This window comes from Lygodium microphyllum, chromosome 7, assembly GCF_053477565.2.
Source record: "Lygodium microphyllum isolate KBCC chromosome 7, Lygodium_microphyllum_v1.1.10, whole genome shotgun sequence".
In the NCBI taxonomy this organism is placed as follows: domain Eukaryota; kingdom Viridiplantae; phylum Streptophyta; class Polypodiopsida; order Schizaeales; family Lygodiaceae; genus Lygodium; species Lygodium microphyllum.
Window position 1 is genome coordinate 154,006,215 of NC_141141.1, and position 22,560 is coordinate 154,028,774.

At 41.9% G+C, this 22,560-nt stretch overlaps 1 protein-coding gene across 1 annotated transcript in view; it reads right to left on the minus strand.

Moving 5' to 3' along the window:
• Positions 1 to 6,766: 6,766 nt before the first annotated feature.
• Positions 6,767 to 22,560, minus strand: part of ASY3 (asynaptic protein) — a 44,223-nt gene continuing 28,429 nt past the window's right edge. The window contains exon 20 of the mRNA XM_087682113.1: positions 6,767 to 6,785. The gene's annotated coding sequence lies outside the window, so the exon portion shown is untranslated. The remainder of the gene's footprint in view (positions 6,786 to 22,560) is intronic.

The window sequence follows — 22,560 nt, forward strand, 5'->3', positions numbered from 1 at the left end:
CTGACTTACAGGGCCACCGCGTCTATACAATTGGTCGATCAATGAAGTTAGACCGTGCCTCTCTGCATATCGAATCTCAAGGCCGGTCGGATCACGATTTGTAATGGAGTGCCCAAAGAAAACAAAATGCTAACTTTTAGAAACATGATTGTCAGTACGAAGGATATTGCAAAAAAATAAACAAGCAAAACAAAAGAAAAACTTACAAAGTCCTCCAAATATGTCTTATGGCCGCCACTCCCAAGATGATGGACCACTTCGACCTCGAGTTGTGCCCTCGTTGGCTCGCGTTGTTGACTCCAACGTCCTGGAGAATCTGTAGCCTCCTCCCTCAGTCAGTGATAGTCGTCCGCGTCTAACCACTCGGGCTTTGCAGCCCCACTCTTGATTGCATTGCATGCGTCGGACCATCTATGTGACATATATGCATGCATGCAATCCATCATCCAGCCTGCAAAAAATCTATCTACTGAGACTCGAACCGGAAACTCCTCATGCAAGGATGCTACTATGTAGTCCTTGCTCCCCTCCAGTATGTTCTTCCAATGATCTAAGATGTTGTGCCAAAAAACTTGTTGGCATAACTCTCTCATGCCAGCCATCACCCTCCTCCCCTCATCATTCATGATGATGGCTCCTGACCTATCATCGACTAGATATGCATATCCCTGTGGGGTATGCCTAGGATGGGTCCTCTCTCATATGCGTCCATGCTCTTGGGCATATCCAGGAGACCCCTGTGCATCCAGTGTACTCACTGGGATAATATCTGTCAAAGTGACACCCATAGGGGTGCCACCTACTGACGACTAAGCAAAAGTCGGAGTAACTGGAGTAGACATCCCCACACGTGTGACAAATCCTGGAGGTGACCCAACTCCAGTTGAACGACGAGACGGAGACACCGCGTTCGTGCCTCTAGAGCATCCACCTGAGCCTGAGCCATGCTCCTTGGAACCGCCACGAGAGCGAGGAGTCGCACCTGTATCCCGTGTCGACCGCGGGCTCATTGCCTTCTTATCTTTGCAACATCCCCTTGACCCTGAAGCCCTCCGTCCCTCTGGCCCAAGTCTGGAGCATCGAGTTGGTCTGCTCGAAGCTGAAGCATTCGATCGCGTTGAAGTAGATCTAGCAGAGCATTCTGACGAAGATCGAGATAGCTCCTAGTCTGCCATGTCTCTGAATCTCGCGATTTGGTCTGGAGACATGCGCATGAAGATATCCTGTAACTCCTCATCACTCATTCCTCGACTCATCCTGAAAATGTCACTTGCATAGACAAAAAATTGATGTTAAAATAATCAATTTAAATCATACAAAGCACAATAATATAAATCCTTAAAAAAATATCTCACTTAAAATGCATATCTTATGTGCCCTTATAAGCGATTGGTCAACGAATTGAGTAAGTGGATGCTCCAAGTATGAAGTATCCTATGGTTCCATGTCAATCTCCTGACACAACTCTACATACACTGGAAGGTTGATAGACATGCCACCACAAAAGGATGAGTCCACCTCGTTCTCAAAGAATTATTGGACTCTTGTATTTCCATCATTGTTAGCCGATGCTGGCTTCAAGCTTTTGGTGGCCTCCACCCCTTGCAATATCGACCCCTCTATTTGCATATTGTCTTCATGTATGCTCGGAACATCACTTTGATCATATACTCTTGCACTTCGAGGAGTTGAAGGTATAACATACCACCATCGAGGTTGTCGTGGGTTTGGATAGAAGATTACCTATTCACAAACACGTACAAGAGAGTTTAAACCATTGTGACATGTACCATGTCGTAATACAATTGACAAACAAATGAGTCCATGCACCTGTTCACAATGGGCTAGCAACACAAAGGTGTCGCACAAATTCGTCCATTTTTTTTTCGAATCTATTTCAAGAAATCCAGATGGACCTTGTCGAATTGTTGCTCCGGCACCTTCAAGTACCACTTTGAACCACTACACATCGAATAGTATCATGGAGAAGCTACGGTAATCCACCATAACAATACTTTGCAAGTTTCCAAAATACTCCATCTCATCTACAACCATGTTTGGATCCGTTGCTCGTCGCCAGCTCTCTTGCTCAAACCTTGCCATGATACCATAGTCCATTGTGGAGCGCATTTTGTCAATACGCTCCACGCGAAAATGCCGTCTGCGTGACCTCGCTACACTATATATTTTGTACTATACATTGAAACACTCAAATTAGATGTCACATATAAAATATAGATACGAAAAATCCTAAACACCTCATCACCTTTGGACTACATCCCCTCGAGAATTCCCACTCCTCCATTGAGACCTCTGTCCCTTCGCGAGACGCTGCGGTCAAAGATCCATGCAACCATTGCGTTGATATGAACCACGGCATCTCCTCCATGCCCTCGGGATATCGAATCGATCGATGACACGTACTACGTCAGAATTCAAATCGTGCTTCCTCTCTATCTTGCCTAGCGATCTGGTACTTGGTGAGCCACGTCTCCATAGAGGCATGGTGCAACATACAAAAGCGATTCACCTTCTCCTCCATTGAGGCATCCATTCTTTTGTCTACCCCATTTCCAACCACCACATCTCCAGTCAGTCTATCATCATCCTTCAGTGAGACCATAGCATTTCGTTGTCTAGATCCACCGTTGGTAGCCATTGTGAAATATGCACTAGCACCTCAGACACCAACCAACCTTCTAGCCGAGCTCATTGTCGCACAAAGCCTTTCAGGGTTTTCATGAAGCGCTCCAAGAAGAACATCCATCGTGTATGGACAAATCGAGCAATCTCCACTTCATCTACAAGATGCACAAGAAGGTGGATTTGTATTCGTGAGCATACTGGTGGGCAGGTATTTCTCAAAGAGACAGACCGTCTCCACTGTTCCCTACCTTGCGGATTCAATAAAGGACGTCTTAATCTCCTTCTGCAAGATCCATCGCACCAAAGTCAACAACCTGTAAATGGCCCCACGTATTTCTAGAATAAGACATCCTGCGATTGCGATCGGTAGTACAAACTACCACAAATGAGAAAGCATTATGAATAAGGGCTACACAAATAGCAAAATGCGCACGTCAATTACAATCCATTCGCAGTACAAAATTGACATATCTTATGCCAGTCATGGGATTTTAGCCTTGATAATTGGTCGTCTTTACAAAATGCAGACCTGAGAGAACACATCATACCCATTGAAGTGCGGATAGACTTGACTACTTGCTTCACAATGAACTCTTTTTTAGTGGACAAAACCCAAGGAGCGTGAGGTAGCTGCATGCGACCATCAATACTTGACTACAGCCAAAGCACCTCTATCTTACCTACCTCCTTCAAATCCATTCGTGCCCCTATAGCGTCTCTCTTTCCTGTGATGTGGTCCCATAGCAAGTTGCCCACATTCTTGAAAATATGCATGGGATCCAACAAGTGGTTGACCTGTAACTGGGTCCAATATGGCAACTTGTAGAAAACTGAGAACCACCACATTCCGTTTGGATGTGACTCCGCGTGGACAGTTTTTAGCTTGCACCAGCTTACGGAGTTCATATGTGTTGGAGGTCGTCCAAGAAAACCTTCCCTCAGTTCATGATCCTCTTGCAAGAAAGCAGCATGTCCTTGATATACCATCTTCTTCATGGTTCATGACCTTCGGGAGTCTAACTGTGGCCCACACAATGGACATGCATGATAACCTGAGGTAACCAGACCTGTTCCAACACCACGACCTAGTAAATACAAGCTTGAACAAGATAAAATATAAATATTACCAATGAGAACAGAGGCCTATTCACCTGAGAACTCTCCGAATCCCGGAAAGTCATGCATCGTCCACATGAGAATGGCTCGAATATTGGCAGACCACCAACCATCACGCTTGCTCATATCTTGCATGGTGATCCCCTCCTCCCACAAAATCTTAAGCTCATCGACTAATGGACAAAGATACACGTCCATATTTTTGACTTTGTAGCGGCCGAGGACGAGTAAGCTAAGGATGAGATATCCTTTCTTCGTAGAAATCCATAGAGGGATATTGTAGTTGACAAGGACTATAGGCCACACACTGTAAGAAGTTGAGCGCAGACTGAATGGGTTCACACCATCCATTGCAAGACCGAGCCGAAGTTTCCTTGGCTCTTGGACAAAGTCTAGGAAGGTAGAGTCAATGTTGCTCCATGCACGTGAATCCGCTGATATTTGTTGAACTCCATCCGTGGACCTATTCTGTGCATGCCACGTTGTCAAGCTCACCATGCCAAATGTATGAAACATGTGGTTTATGCGGGGGATAAGGAAAAAGTGTCTAAGAACTTTTTAAGAGATGGTTTGCCCTTGCAAGTCCTGTCGATACCTGTGAGAACCACACTTTGGACATGTCTCCATTATCTCATATTCTCCTCAAAACAATATGCAATCATTGATACATGCATGAATGTTATTGTAGTCCATGCCAAGCTTTCGTAAAACATGTCGTGCATCATCATGAGACTCACGTATGGTATTTGCAGGTGGTAATATATGATATTTCAATAACCTGAAAAAAATCATAAACACCTTAAAAAATCATAAATATTTTTAATAATAGTACTAAAAAAAATCAACGAAGCATATATACAAGGTATCTGAACAACTCGGTCACACTGGCATCGTTCTACCCATATTTTGCTTGCACACTTAAGAGTGCAAGCAGTGTCTTCAGGCTAGATACTCGGCACTCATCATATAATGGTATGGATGCTTCCTCTCTAAGCGGATCAGAAGTCTCGACATCCGTGGGAATCAATGCATCGATCATTGCCTCCATCTCAGGCTCCAAGATTGTAGGTAGGTCTGGAAGGTTTCCTGTCTCCTTTGGTATTGATGGTATAGATTGGCCTTGCAAGTGGTGGATTGGCTCATGCACTCCATCCATCGCACGCCCATGAACTCTTCTAATTGTCCACAAAGGGTGCACTCCTCCTTGGGACGCCGAGACATCACCTCCCTGGATAGAAAATTTTCCAGCCAGACCCAATCTTATTGTATATGGTATTCAATTAGCTTGCGAGTACAATGCATGATTGATATTAACTTTTCTTACCGCTTGTTGAAAATCCGCAATCGCCTGATCAATGATTTCAGATTGAAACTCACCAAATCGTCATACGTGTTCTATAGACAGTCGACGTTTTCGTCTAATTGCTAGCTTACATTTAGAGCAAGGACATGGGACATGCTAATTAAGATACGCCTCGCGATCTTGAATAACATGATCTTTATCGTTTTCCATTTTTTCTATATTACAATAAATAATTGTTTTTGTTATCATTCTTTTTTTTTCGTAAATTGTTATCATCTCCTTCCATCTCTCTCTTTTTTTTTCTTTCTTAAATTGTTATCCTCTCCTTCCATCTCTCTCTCTTTTTCTACATTACGACTACAACCACAACCACGATCCCACAATGACCACAACCACGACGACCATGACAAGGACTACGACCAAGACTATGACTATGATTACGACTACGACTACGACTACGACTATGACTACAACCACGACCATGACCACGACGACTACGATCATGACCACGACCACGGCTATGACTACAACGACCACCACCACCACCACCACTACCACCACGACCAGGACTATGACTACGACCACGACCACGACCACGACCACGACTACGACTACGACCACGGCCACGACCATGACCACGACTACGACTACGACGACCACCACCACAACCCACGACCACAACCACGACTACGACGACCACGACCATGACTACGACCATGACCATGACCACAACCACGACCACGACCACGACCACGACTATGAATACGACTAGGACTATGACCATGACCACGACCATGACTACGACTACGATTACAACTATGATGACCACGACCACGACTACGACCACGACCACGACTACGACCATGACCACGACCATGATGACCATGACTATGGGTAGGTTGGACTCACTAAGAATAGGATTGGCAATTCACCTCATCTTCTCTCCATCATCAGTAGAATTCTCCTTTACCATTTACAACTCACCCATCTTCTCTCCACACTATTGCACACTACAATCTCTATGAGGGCATGAGATTGGGATCTCCATAGATACCAAAGCATGATCTCTAGCTTGATGGTTGCATATATACTACTACTACTCATGGAATAAACCTTAAAATACTTATTATGCTCAAATATATACTTATTAGAGCATAAATTTATTCGTAAGACTATTCTAAGGAAGAAAGAGGGTTAATAATAAAAGAGGGTCCTTCCTTGCAAGTGATTTTATATTATATTTATTAATTAAAATTGATAGTTGAAGATGAGTTTCCTAAGAGATTTTTTTGTGATGCTGTTTTAGTTTTGCGAAGGGTTAGCCACAGAAGTGGGAGGCTTACTGGATACATCAATTGTCTTTCCCGTAATAGTAGGCAAGCTAGGCTTTTTCACCAGTAACAACTTCCTTAGCATGCCTCCACTCTGTTTTAACCCCTATCTCTGTAGTCAGATCCTCTAACAAATCATCAAGCTTCTCTTAAAGCTCAAAATCTACTACTTGTAGAAACAATTCAATTTTTTGACATGCAAGAGCTTGCTGTTTTGCAAGATCTAACTGCTCAAACTGACTTTCAAATTCTCTTAATAACTTTGTAGCCATAAGACCATTATTGGGTTGTAGAACCCACTCTTGAAAAGTCTTGTGGGTAATCGAATTAGTGTCTTCAATGTAAAATTCTTCCCAGAGTGTCTTCTTGAAAGCTACCTAGTCAACATCCTGCATGTACAATTCAATAACTTAGGCTTTCAATTCATGTACAGTGACTCGTACAAAATACTGACTCCATGCAAGTTAAGCCACCTCAAATAACTCCATCTTTTGAGCATAGGTTTGCAAATATATAGATACATTCATGCCATTAAACAACATCTCACACTCTCCTGCTTACAGAGCATTCATCACAATAGTTTTTGTTTGAGCAGAAGCCTGCATCGCATGTTGTTGTTATTGTAAGCATGTTCACATTCTGCACTAACTGCTATAAAACATCACTAGAAATTTGCTTAAAGGTTCTCCCATCCTGTCTTTCCTTCCAACGACCTTTCATGTCAAGTTCACCAATGTCAAAAGGGTTTTAATCGAAAGGTCAAATCCATTGGGGGGGAATCAAAGAGACAATGAAATAGAGAATAGAAGATAGAAGAGAATAAAAAGAATAGACAAGATGTACACAAGATAAAGACAAATCTCAATGAATCAAATCACTATATATTGATAGAACTTAAGAAGCAGATAAACAAAATCCTTATCTAGGACTATTCAAAAGTAATCTCTAAGTATTATATCTCATGGAGCTCCTTGCTAGACCAAAAACATGCACTAAACATTAGCTTCTTCTCTACTGCTCAAACCGCAAATCTGATGGTTCTATTGGCTCTGAAAGGAAGGTAAAATCACAGGACACATATTCAAAATTTTCTCGGATCTCTCTTTCTTCTTCTTTCAATTTAAAGTGTTGTTTATTGCTTGAAAATTGCGATCGCACGCCGTGCGAATTCGGAAGCCCCTCCCCTTTTTTCATGAGTTTTCCCAAAACTGGCTAAAAAGGCTACTTGCTTTTTGCATGTCATCCTATTCTAAAAGTTTTCTATATATTTTTAGGATGTTTACAATATATAATATCTAAAATATCAAAAATAGACTAAACTTGTCTAAAAATCTTGTATTTTGGAACTATCTATACTATGGATGCTAATACTAATGACTAATATGACATTGACTCTCTAAATTAATAAGAAAGCTGGACGATGATGCACTCCAAGTTCTTTTCACACTGTGTCCACGTAGCTACATGAGAGAGAGAGAGAGAGAGAGAGAGAGAGAGAGAGAGAGAGAGAGAGAGAGAGAGAGAGAGAGAGAGAGAGAGAGAGAGAGAGAGAGAGAGAGAGAGAGAGAGAGAGAGAGAGAGAGAGAGAGAGAGAGAGAGAGAGAGAGAGAGAGAGAGAGAGAGAGAGGGAAAAGCCTGGGATAGAAAGGTGGGAGAATATGTGTGCTTGTGAGAGAGAGAGAGAGAGAGGTGTGGAGAGAGAGAGGGGGGATAGAACCATGCTAAGAGTAGCTAACAAAAAATATGCAATTGAATTGCAAGGGGAGGGGGGTCATTTTATAGAGACAAAGGAGAGAGAAAAGGGGAGAGAGAGAGAGAGAGAGAGAGAGAGAGAGAGAGAGAGAGAGAGAGAGAGAGAGAGAGAGAGAGAGAGAGAGACCCACATACCAAGAGTCGTGAGAATGATTCGCAATGTGAAAATGGGGGATGGTTCCTTTCATAGTTGAAGGAAAGAGAAAATGAGGGAGAGAGAAAGAGTGATGAGAGAGAGGGGGAAAGAGAGAGAGCATGTGATATGTGTAATTTTTTCTCGCCAACAAGGGATCATTGGGTGACCCCTTATCGAACAAAAATTATCATCACAAGTCTAAGGCCCCCAATAAGGGACTTCTAGTGACCCATTTCTGGCAAGAGTAAAATTTTAACCCAACTAGTGATCATCGACAATCCTTTCTCGGGTGGAGAAAAAAGTCACAAGTCCACTTGTGGATTTTTCTTTTGCCAAAAAGGGGTCACCGAGGCAACCCCTTCATAAGCGAAAAAAAAGTCACAATTGGATTTGTGGATTTTTTTTCCACCCAAGAATGGGTTGTCGGCAACCCTTTCTCAATGAAAAAGAAAAACACAAGTCCAATAATAGACAGCATAGGGGGAAGAGAGAGTAACTAGGTGATGAGAGAGGAAAGGAGGGCAAGCATGCAATATGTACTATTACACAAGTCCAAGAATAGAGAATATAGGGGGAAGAGAGAGTAACCGAGTGATGAGAGAGGAAAGGAGAGCAAGCATGCAATATATACTATTACACAAGTCCAAGAATAGAGAGCATAGGGGGAAGAGAGAGTAGCCGAGTGATGAGAGACGAAAGGAGACCAAGCATGCAATATGTACTATTTTTTCTCACCACCAAGAAGGCATCGAGCTTTGGTAGTACCTTCTTGGATGAAAAAATAGTACATGGTAGATTTGTAGCTTCCCTTTTTCACCCAAGAAGGGGCTACCAATGACACCTTCTTGGTTTTAAAACAATAGTACATATTGCATGCTCTCTCTCTCTCTCTTCCCTTATCTCATCACTCTGTTACTCTCTCTTTCCCCCATGCTCTCTATTCTCTGACATGTGGTTTTTTTTTCGCTAAGAAGGGGTTGTTGGGGCAACCTCTTCTTGGATGAAAAAAAACCCACAAATCCCCTTCATCCCCTTTTGAGCCAATTACTTATATTACTATTAATCATACTACATCTGTATTAATTACATTAGCATTAACTATTTAGTCATTATTGGTGTTGGTTGATTATTTAATTTTAATGTTAATTTATTAATTATTAGTACTTATTATTAGCATAAATAAATTAATTAGTAGTAATTGATATTATTATTTTGATTTAATTTTTAGTGTTATGTATTACTTATTAATATATTAACAATTAATAAATTAATAGTGTTATGTAATAAAGAGCAAACTAATTAACTAATTGATAACTAATTAATTAACTAGTTACTAAGTAACTACTGATTAATCATTAACTAATTACTAATTACTCATTAACTAATAGCTAATTAATTAATTAATAATTATCTAATTATCAATTAACTAAATAACCAAGTAACAATTACTAGACTAACTAAATAAGTACTAATTATTAATTATTAATTAATTAATTAATTAGATAATTAAGTAAGTGACTATTAATTAATTATTAATTAATCAACTAATACTTATCAAATACTTAAGTAATAAACTAACTATTAGTTAATTAACTAGTGAACAACTAACTAACTAATAGTTACTTAATTAACTTTGTAGGGGTCAAATTTTTAATAAGTAACTAATTAAATAATTCGAAAAGAAAGCAAAAGAAAATAAAAAAGACATTGGACAAAGCAAAAATAGGTAGCAGCCCAAGGCCCAACGGAAAAGCAGGAGGAAAAGGACCAAAAGCACAACAAGCAAACTTAAAATCTCAAGGCAAGTGCAATAAGGGAAAGACACATTTTAAATATAAAAGTGCATCCTAAATCCTTATTAAAAAAAGCTCCAAGCTCCCTCTTGGTCAATTTGTAAATGTAGATGGGTATGGGTGAAGGAATAATGTAAATAGAAAGGGAAAAGGGAAAGAGAACCGATGATAAAATGGTCAGTCATGTTAAAAAGAGATGGGCACCCAAGAGGAGTATAGCATGTATAAAAAGCAAAAAGTGAATGAAGAAGCTCATTCTTGTGTGTGGCCAGAACTAGCTCTTTTCTTCTTCTTCTTCTTCTTCTTCTTCTTCTTGCTTGTGATTGCACTTGAGAGAGGGAGTATGAGGGATTGAGTATGTGAGGTTGAGGGACGGTGGTGGAGAAGCTCTCCATCTTCTCCTCTCTTCTTCTTCTATTCTCTTGTCTCGCATGCAGAAATGGAGCTTGGAGCTTGGAGCATGAGGATCGAGCTTTCTTGAGCTTGCAACTTGGATCGTGGAGTCACCGAAGAGCTTGTGACAGGATGCAACTCAATTGGGCATTAAGGTAAGCGAACTACACTTGTAGGTGCGAGAGTACACATGGCTATGTGAGAGGTAGCCATTGCACTTAGCTTGAAATGCTTGAAAAAATAAGTGGTCCATGGGTCTTGGTGGTTGAGTAAGACCTCTCACATTTCGGTTCCATTGTCAGGACCACGGATTCAAGCTTTGAGTGCTTGTGCACTTCGAATCGAGCATTGGAGTAGGGTTTGCCCCAAACTGGTGCTTGAGATAGGTAGAAAGAGAGGGAGTCACAAGGCATTCAATCTCTTTTGCAAGTAAGTTTTTTGGTTTTTAAGGTTTAGGAAATTAGGTTGGATTAGCTTAAGTGTTTGCTTATGATTTGGATGTATTTAGGTAGGGAAAACTCTGGAAAAATAGGGAGACAAACAGTAGGGTTAGTACTGTAAAATAGGGTGAAACGGGGAGAAAAAGGAGCTTCAAGACATTAAGAGAGGAAAGAGAGAAGGAGAGGAGTGGAAGACTAAAGGATAGGGGTTTAAAAGGCAGAGAGAGCCGAGGGGATCTCATTTATACACTTAGGGTTTGAGAGAAAGAGAGAATTGGATAGGTTTGTTGCAAGTCAACAAGGGAGGCAAGGAGAGTTTCAATTTATGCAAACCGGATGAATTCATAGGCTATACTAGAGTGGACCCCTATGAGTGGTCACCACTTGTACGGGAAAGCTAGCACTAGCTAAAACTAATTAAAGGGAGTGTGATCTGCATTGATTGTGATTGAACTTACACACTTCATCACATAACCACTTGAAGTGCACAAGGAAATGTAGAAAGCCTAATTTGGCACAAGTCCACTCCACCACTCATGTGTCCAGTTCATGTAACATTGCAAATTGATTTGTATAACAAGGAACACACTAACAAGGTCTAAGTAAGCAATGAACCCACTAATAAGAGCAAACCTTGAGAAGTAGGATACAACCCGAGAACTAGAATCTAAAGCAAACAACTGAGAACCAACATGATTAGGGATGTAGATTTACCTGATTTGATTAATATGATCAATACTCTAGTTGATTAGGAAACTACCGACATGTTAGGAGCCAACACCACCCTTGTAGACAATGAGCTCGACTTGGGAGATTTCCCAGTCAACATTCAACAAATGGTAAACTAGTATCACTTGCAAACCAAAATGATGCATCATGGTGGACTAGCCGAGGAGATCATAGCCGATCTCGAGGAAGAAAGAAGGTTGGCATGAAAAGCATTGCAGAGCATTACTGCCTATAACCAAGAGCAGCGAGCTCAGAAATTAAGACAAGACATAGAAATGCATGAGGTCTAGTGCATCTTAGCTCTTGCCAACAGAACTAGGATAGGACCAAATGCTGAGAGGGAGAAAGTGCTAGAGGCCAATCTTACACTAAGCAAGTTTCTCATGAAGCGGCTTCTAGACAATATAGCTTCTTAGAGGTGAGCTGAGCTACCTTAGCAACTATGACCGGGAATCATGCCAAACTCTAAGAGCTTGACCGAAATACCTACGGTTACTAAGCAACTTGATATGTATCAACCTGGCAACGGCCCGTACAATGTCATGGAGCAGTTCGAGCAAGTATCTGAGGTGAACAGCCTCATGGGCCTCGCTCAACAAGCACAAGATTTAGGCCTCCCTAGGGAGACAAATGACGGATGTGGTTTACTAGCCTAGATAGTTCCAAACAGAATAATTTTAATAACCTCAAGAGTCTTTTCATCAAGAGAATCTCCAAAGTGGGATACTCCAACAACCTCATCGTCAAGTTTATGAACAACATCCAAAGTGCGGAGTCTCTTTAAGAGAATCCTAATGGTGACCGAATGTCCTAATGAATGAGCAGCCTCCATTGTATTTATAAATGGAATTCGAAGTGAGGAGGTCTACAAGGCCTTGATGAGCAACTCAAACCTACAAAGGGACATGCTAGCTAGGGACTTTAAAGAAGTTATACACATGGATGACTTGCTCAAGGATAGAAGCTCCAGAACCACAACTCAAGAGGGCACTAGCTCTAGATTCTTAGAGAGAGCTACAACCATTAACAAGAGACCTAGCCAAAACACGCAATACAAGGGAAAGGGCATTGATCAGAGCCAGGTGTTAGTTGACATGAAGCTAGAATTGGCCAAGCTACAAGAGATGATGAGGAGGCCCACATGACCTCATGTGCAATGTGTGCATTGTGGAGGAAATCACCTCCCAGTCGAGTGCTTGGATCCTAGGTCAAGATCATACACTAATTGCAATCGATTTGGGCATGATGTGATACATTCTAGATTTCCAAGATGATTCCTCAAATTCAATTGTCCTTAGAAGGGACATCAATCCTACCTAGACCACTTGGACCCATCCATTAAGCAATTATCTGATACATTATGTAGAGGAGCCAAATAAGGATGAAGCATACATGAACCCTTATATCTTGTATGATGAAGAGGAAAATCCCATCTTGATGGATTTTAAACCAGTGTCGGTGATGGTGTTAAGAAGGGGAAGAGGTAAAGGTAGAGGTCTAGGAGGATAGAACCAATAATCCATCGCCTGCTAGACTTTTGGTCACCTAGGGCATATCTCATCTCGCTACCCCGAAAGGGAGCAAGCCAATTGAGATAAAGCTGACCTAAGATGTCTTGAGTGTGGGATCACACACTTATATGCCAAGTTTCCTAGGCAAAAACCTTCCAATAGTTTGGAAATCATGCCATCCATACCCTTAGGGATGTTCGGAGTCGAGACATTTGATGGTGAGGCCATGCCAATCCCATTAAAAATCATGACCCGAGCACAAATGAAGTAGGCCGGTATCTCATTACCCTAACCTTGCAACCTTGATGTAGCTTCAATAGGGAAGAAGAGTCGTAAGAGAAGGAGGAGGAGGGCTAAGATAAAGGTAATGCTTAAGACAGATAGTACCACCACACTACCCAAGGGGAAGCAAATCATGGATGCAAAAGCAAAAATATCCAATCTTAAGATGGTAGAAAAAGGAAGTGCCAAGATTGGGGAGTACCCCGACCCAAGGTGCCAATTGAAAGTAGTGGATAAGGTCAGTGGGTGATGGAAGCCCAATAGTACCTAAAAGATGCCGAATCTATCATAGAAGACGAGATCCATGAGCTCTCTAGTGTGAACACACCATTCTTACCTTGCATGGTTAAGATCAAGAGATGTATTTGCATCCCATGTAGCACTGCATGGACAAATCTTAGGCATCACAACCAACAGACTAACTGAGATCACTGGCAAAAGAGTGTGGAGCCTATTGGGAAGCAAGTGGTTGGCAACCTATTCACAACATTGATATCAACCCCTGTGACTCTACCTTTGGGAGAGCTACTTAGGCAGGACCCAACACTATGGCAAGGGTTGAAGAAGTGGGTAGAAAGACTTGACGATCTTGGAGCGACTAACTTTCTTGATCACAACATAGTAATTCATATACTAAGCTTGACCATGAACTCAGTGCCTAAGTCTTTGCATGTAAATGCTTTTTGGAAAGGCACAAAGATGCATGCAATCTTACCCGTCCATGATTAGGAGATGCCACAAGGAAGGGAAGTGTAGATACAAGAGTGAGAGTTAGTGTGCTCAGTCACATAGTCCTGTGAGCTTGGGGTAACCCATCCGTTTTTAGTCACGTTGGCTAATGGAATGAAGGTTAGACCATTTGGAGTACTAAAATACTAGACCTACAAGATAGCGAGAATCCAGTTCTTTGTGAACTTTATAGTCATGAAGGAAGTAGAGTACAACATCCTACTAGGCCAACCCTAGATGCAAAACACACGAGTGATAGAGAACTAGGGCAATGGTCTAATATTCTTAGACAATAGATCAAAAGCTATGAGAGTGAAGATGGAGACCTAGAAGACCATGCTGGTCAATAGATCAAAAGCTATGAGAGTAAAGATGGAGGGAGACCTAGAAGACCACGCCGGTCAACATGTTAGTAATTCCTATGAGCCACTAACAAATTATATCCCTTACCTCAATGATGAGAAGGATTGGATGCATGTACTAGCCAGCATCGACCTACCATTCTTGGATGATGAGGATTATAAGCACGCTACCATGACAGTCGGTGAGTCCCACAGAGTCACACCATCTCAACTATCAAAAAGTAGGATCCCACCATCAATACCACTCTACATGATGGCCAAGAGCTCCAACAAACAACTAGTACATGTCCCATCTAACAAACTCAAATTCCAAGGGATTCTTGAATACTTGACCAAAGAGTTAGCTGGTAATTTAGCTACCAATCTCAAACCCCTCATGGACAAGCTGAAGTAGCAATGGAATAAAGTGCATGACTTGAATATATTGTACAATTAGACACTAATCATGGAAGAAAAGAAGGCTAAAAGAAAAAGCCTAGGAGAGGATGAGTAGTTAAGGTGTGATGATTTGGATGATGAGTACAAAGACTTCTACTCTACAAATGAGGAAAATGAAGAAGAGACCGATACTATAGAGTATGATATGGATGGCCAAGTGATTGAATAGATACAAGTAGACTCCAAGCCATAGAGAGCCAACGTCTTTAGGATTGAAAGAAGAGTCATCAAGACAAAACGCAAGACCACCTAGGTGTAATGGACTATGAACAAGCTATATTAGTTCAACCAAGCACTACACCACTCTGTAGAACTGAATCGGTCGTCTTAGAGCTGCGACCAACAGGAGAAACTCCTTCCTCTAGTGAGGGTTTTGAATCTAAATCTGAATCAAAAGTGAGCTCCAAGAGCAATCCAAAGATACCCCAACCACCTAAGACCAAATGTACAACCTACCGGTCCACCTGAGGGGCACACGGTTGAAGGAGGAAAACATGAGGCAGACATAGGGGTTAGAAGAGCTAAAAAGCAAAGGAAGCCCCAAGACCTACCAAAGCGCTTCACAAAATTCAAAAATGGCTATAGGGTGGTGGTCTTGCTAGGAGCTTAGAGGAAAGGACAAGCAAGCAAACCAATAGAGGGTCCTGCTAAGGTTAAGGAAGTCAACTTAGAGGGTCCTGCTAAGGTTAAGGAAGTCAACTTAGCAAGGGAAAGTGAAAAGCCTCAACCCATATTTATAGCTAAGGACCTAACTGAAAAAGAGGAGGCTAATCTTGTCGCTCTCTTATGAGAATACATAGATGTGTTTGCTTGGTTCTTAGACAAACTAAGAGGAGTAGATCTGAGGGTCGTGACTCATAACATCCCTATGACTCTTGATGCAATGCTAGTCAAGTGCAGCAGTGACCATACCTAATGAATCCTAAGCATACACATGCTGAAGAGATAGATAAACTGTTGAAGGCCAAATTCATTTATGAAATTGAGTACACATACTGGGTATCTCCTATAGTGATTGTCCTGAAAAAGAACAGGAAGATTTGAGTGTGTGTGTATGTGTGAATTATAAAAAGGTCAATGTTGCAACTAAGAGGTCCAACTATCCAGTACCCTACACAGAGTACATGCTCGAAAGAGTAGCGGGAAAGGAAGCCTACAATTTTCGGGATGGCTTCTTAGGCTACAATCAGGTACAAGTACATTGTAACAACAGACATAAGACACCATTTGTGATCAAATGGGGCATGTTTACCTACACAGTCATGCCATTTGGGCTGACAAATGCACCAGCTACCTTTTAGCATCTCACGTGCTTAGGCAAGAATTGGAGGTATTCGTTGACAATATGTGTCCATTCCAATTGCAGGGAACACCTAGATAAACTCTGCACATTCTTTAAGCAATGTAGACTATACAATCTCTCCTTGAATCCCTTGAAGTGACAATTCTAGGTAAAATATGGATGTATCCTAGGGCACATGGTGTCCAAGAACAACATTGCCACCGACTTCTCCAAATTCAAGGTCATTGTTGATTTTCCACCACCTACAAACTATAAGGGAGTTCAATGCTTCTTGGGACACATAGGGTACTCGGTGATTTGTTCTAAACTATGCACTGAGTGCTAGAATCCTTTACAAATTTTTGATTGTATTTGAGTGGATCGATGAATGACAGCGTGCTTACGAGGAACTAAAAGAAGGCTCTTACGACTGCACCAATCCTACGAGCCTCAAATTGGAATATGACACTCCACATACACATTGATATGTCAAAGTTCACCGTGAGAGTTGTTTTGTGCCAACCTAGTAAACATAATCTTGATTATCTTACAAGCTTTGCTAACATACAACTCACGGATACAAAGATGAATTACTCCATGATTGAAAGGGAAGGCCTAGCCATGGTGTCCGATGTGAAGAAGTTCCATCATTATTTTTTAGTTACGCCCTTCACCTTCTCATTGATCATCACCCTCTACTTTATTTAATGAATAAACATTGCACTATAGGATGCATAGGTAGATGGTTACACTTCTTTGTTGACCATCAACCTTTGCTTTATTTAGTAAACAAACCTTGCACTATAGGACGCATAGCTAGATGGTTACTTTGCTTCTAGAGTTTGACTTCTCCGTGATTATATGCAAGGGTAAGAAGCACTACATGGCAGACCATATGTCCCGCATACCCATAGGAGAAGTTGTTGACCAAGGCATCATAGACAACCTACCAAATGCACACCTTTTTAGCATGTCTGTCCAATGGGAGAGACCTATTTAGGGCCAATCTAATACTGTATTGGGTAGATGACATAGACCAAATCCTAGATCATGGATTGCTAAGCAACCTATAGAGAAGGCTAGGCTAAAGCGTCTTATCCTCAAAGTTCAACCCTATCAGTTAATAGCCAATCAGCTCTATAGACTAGGAAGGGATGGGTTATTACAAAGATGTATGTGTGACCACCAAATGCATGATACAGTTGCTGAAGCGCATGGTGGAATTACTAGAGGACACTTCAACAAAGACACCACAACACATAATGTGCTACAATCTCAACTATGGTGGCCACCCTATTCCATGATGTGGCTAAGTTTGTGAAACATTGTGACGACAAGTGCCAAAGTTCCCATCTAAAAGGACAAGATGGAGTTGAGCCCGATGATAGCATGACAACCCTTTAAAAAGTAGAGAATTGACTTCATTGGGTTGATCAATCCCATAGTGCAATACTCACAGGTGAAGTACATAATTGTAGCTATGGATTATCTCACGAAAGAGCCACTAGAAAGAATGATGCTAGAACCATGGCTAAGTTCTTTTGGGAGCAAGTGATCTTGTGATTTGACTACCCCATCGAACTAGTTAGTGACCAAGCCACACACTTCATTAATGAGGTGATTGTCCATTTTCTATCCACCTTCTTGATCATCCATAGGAAATCCTCACAGTTTTACCCTCATGCTAACGGTCAAGTGAAATCTACAAATAAGATCCTAGTGAATGTCCTAGCTAAGGTAGTCTCCATCTCGCACACTAACTGGGATAATAAACTCATGAAACTTCTATGGACCTATAGGATAGCATACAAGATGGCCTTAGGGTGACAGACACCATTCAACCTAACCTATGGGACCAAAGCAATCCTGCCGGCAGAGTTCATCATTCCAAGCCTGAGAGTGGCAATACAAGAGAGATGGGACGAAAAGGAAGCTTGGATGGAATGCTTGCTAGAGTTAGAATGTCTCTCTAAAACCTAACTCTTGGAAACTCATGCATTAATTATGAAAAGGTGAGATGCAAGAGCTGGTTTGACAAGCATGTCAAACAACGTGACTTCTAGCAGGGCGACCTAATGCTCCTATACTCGGTGAAGGGCCATAAGAAAAAGATGAAGTTCAAAGGATTGGGACCTTTCAAGGTCCACAACATTAGGCAAACCGGCAACATAGAGCTTGAGACTCTAGAGGAAGAGAGCAAAGTCTTCTTTAATGGCATTCACCTTAAGAAGTACTATCCTCCAATGCACCCACTACACGAGTCTCCAATGCTTGACCCACTTGTGAATGTAAGAGTAGCCACCATCAAGATAGAGGACGAGGACAAGGAAGTAGTGTCACTTGTATACTTGTGCATATCAGTCATTGGCCACAAGACTGCCTTTGATGCACTCATTGATGAGGGAGCTGGTTGTAATATCCTTGCACATGATCACTGGACCCTCATTGGTCAGCCTCAATTGCAACCTACTAATGCTAAACTTAGCCCATTTGGGGAGAAGTCTTATTCACTGCTTGAAAAGTGCAAGATAGTGGTCTCTATCGAGACTAAAAGCCTACCAATGATCTTCTATGTGATTCCTAACATTAAGGTCGTTGGTAAAGAATTGCTTCTAGGACGTGCATTTAAGAACTAAGCACACTATAATGTCAGCTAAAACTCATAGCGTATTCACCTTACCATTGGTAATGTTTGAATAGTGATGGCTTTTAGCAAGGTTAGCGTGGCTCCATCTAAGGCTACAGTGCTTCCAACAAAGCAACTTAGTGCCAAGCCTAAGGAGGAGGGTCATGACTTATCCCAACCCCCACCACAACAAACCAGTGGCAAACCACCAATGAGCTCCCAAAACCACTAAGCAACAGCTCAAATGGGTGCCCAAATGACAATCATAGTCACCTAGAAGCCAATCTGCACAAACTCATAATCTGAGAACCTCACGCCCTAGGCCTAGGAGACACATTTGGCACTATAGGAATAGATGAACGGTCAAGTTGCAATAGGTGCCCAAAGCCCTATAGCATGCTCAAGACTACTACAATGGAAACACTTGGATTTGGTTTCCTAAGTCCCCGTGGATACGTGTGTCCCCTAACCACCACCACCTTCTAACCCATCTCCATGAGACTGTAAGCCACCTAGGTGTGAGAACCAAATTGACCCAAAAGGAGCCAAACCCATTGAACCTCAATAGGTCTATCAACCAAAACCATAGTCCACTACATCTGAACCGACTCAACCTATCAGTTCTATTGTTCTATAATAGCTCCACAAGCCAAAAGCAACACATCAACTGAGCTGCTACATGACCAACCCATCGCACAAATGGCTGCTAAACACCCCACTGACCAACCCATGCAGCAGACATAAATAGTTAAATTGTCCAGCCCCCAACCAAACCCCAATCTCTCGTAGGACTTAGACCCCCCTATAAGCGAAGATCTATCCTTACTTTGGCCTCATACCTAGCCACAAACACGGGGGACAATCTGATCACCTGCATCAAATGCTTGGATGCTACCTTCATTATGTTTGCTAAAAGCTATGAAGAACAGTTGGATTTAGATCTCCTTAGTGAGCCATTAGCAATGGAAGTACATTCCCTGCTATGCACTTGGGAGAAATATGAATTCATGTTTATCAAGTTTCCCTAGGTGGCCGAGGACTTGATTGCCAACAAGATTCCTCAAGAGTAATCTCTCAAACGATTAGTTGCTCACCTCCTATAGCAAGAGCAAAGTCTTTACAACAACCCAAAAACTAGCAAAGCTGAAATGGTTAGCCAACTCTAAATCTTCCTTTCTACAAAAATGGTATACTCTCCATCTCCAATGGACTTGATTGCCAACAAGATTCCTCAAGAGTAATCTCTCAAACGATTGGTTGCTCACCTCTTATAGCAAGAGCAAAGTCTTTACAACAACCCAAAAACTAGCAAAGCTAAAATGGTTAGCCAACTCTAACTCTTCCTTTCTACAAAAATGGTATACTCTCCATCTCCAATGGACTTGATTGCCAACAAGATTCCTCAAGAGTAATCTCTCAAACGATTGGATGCTCACCTCCTATAGCAAGAGCAAAGTCTTTACAAAAACCCAAAAACTAGCAAAGCTGAAATGGTTAGCCAACTCTAACTCTTCCTTTCTACAAAAATGGTATACTCTTCATCTCCAATGGGAGCAAGAGGGCTACCAAATTATGACCAACATTGAGCAAAGACGTGCAATCAAAACCTTTGAGTACGATCCAACCTATGTAGCTCCTACCTTGTTCAGAGCATTGGCCATCACATGGAATTGACCTTTAGAAGAGTATGATGGTCCATTCCTATTTGGATTGACTCCTAACGAAGGAATAACTGCACACCACTAGCCAGATAAACTCTGGTGATTTCCTAACTGATGTCTTGACCTACATTCCACACATACACATTAGGCCTCAAACCATGGACCATCACACCCACTTAGAGTATAACCCACAGTTCTATACTTGGCTCATGAAGAAATAAAGCACAACAAGCAAGTGCTTCATGCCCTTAATCCTCCATCCTCCAATCCTAGGAAGGATTTTCATCATGAAGATGGCAAGACAACTTTTGTTCTCAAAGGAAGAGCACAACATGTACCGATTGCCCACAACTGAGATACAAGTCTACAATTGGCTAAAATATTGCAATGTCAATAATGTGGAAGAGCTAGTAAACAAGGAAGATGCGGTCAAGTAAATGGTCAATCAATAAAATCTCCAGAGATATGTAAAGAAAGTCGACCATGGAAGATGCATAGGGTTTCTAAGAACTTTCGATGCAAGAAAGAACAGTAGTACGATGACCCTTAAGCAAGGAGGCTCACCCAAAAGGATAGAAGTTGTGCTTAGCCCTGAAATAGTGGAGAAGGCTTTAGGATTGGCAAAAATATAGGGAAAGAGACTGATGAGGGATGTTTACGGCATGCTAAAGATGCTAAAGGCAAAGGTGCACACCAATGATGGGATCAATTTAGCAACCGGATCCCAGTGCCAATGCTTGAAAGCATTGCAGCAGGGGCCCTAGATGAAATAAATCCGAATGCCTACATCCATAAAATGATTGAATCATTAGCCAAAGTGTTGTGATCAAGCCAAAGATCTACAGGAGGTGAATCACTGGCCATGACTAATCGGACAAGAAAATGCCCACACCAAAAGCATCCCCATGATAAGGTTTGGAGGGGCGTTGACGGCCATCATCCAAGAAGCTATGGGAGATATGGAAAGGGATGATGAAGTAGGGGAAACTTCGAAGAGATCTCCTATTCAAGAGCAACACCTCTCCTTGATTGCAAAAAGCCATCAATGTCTCCAAAAGTGAGAAATGTGGGAGACAAAGAAGCTAGCAAGCCATGGAAAGAGACCTAGAGCAAGCTCCAAGAAAGAAAGGAGCTCAACTCCAAGCACAGCAGCATCAGAAGGGGTCAAGTAAAAGGACCGTTAGTGAGCAAGGTGGGGAGGGCTCGGTCCATTGAGCAAGAAGAAGAAAACCACAACAAGAGAGGATAAAGCCCTAGCAGTAGTGCAAAGGAAATCAAAGGAGGTAGAGGAGGAACAAAAGAAGAAGTAGGAAGAAGAGGAAGAACGCCTATGAAAGGCAGAAGAAGAGTCCCAAAGAATGGAGGAAGAATGAAGAAATAAGTGACAAGAAGAGAAGGAGAGACTAAGGAGAGAAGAGGAGGAGCATATGGCTCTCGCCATTAGGCTATCAGTCAAGCAACCCTCTTGCACAAACGAGTTGGCCAAGAGGAGCCTAAAAGATGTACCTAGAACCAGCACCGCAGTGATAGAAGTGGCTTGAGGACCCACAGTGGAAAGCAAAGGGAAGGCCCCGTCTTCCCTTCATGGTTGCCACCACTACCACCACCCAAGAAACCATAGATGGAACAATGAACCAAAGTAATGTGATGGCTTGGGTATAATACCTAGTCAACATGGTGGAGCAGCTTAGTCCAACACCCAGTGGTTGGGAGGAGCCCCAATTCCACGGACCAAGAGACCTACCACCGCTATGGATGCAAAAACATGAAAAGACTCGAAGAAGGCTAAGGTAGAAGCCTCATCTATGTCCATATCCTCAACCATGCCAGGGTCATCACAATACGATGAATATTTCCAAGAACTCCTAGGCCAATTAGAAAGACTAAAAGAGGAGAGGAGGGAAACACTGGTGGTGGAGTTGGAAGCAGAAAGGGAAACATTCTCGGCTTACAACTCAAAAAAACACACCAAATAGCCACTTAGCAGAGGCAAATAAGCAACGTCTGGAAGGAGTTGGAACCAAACTGGT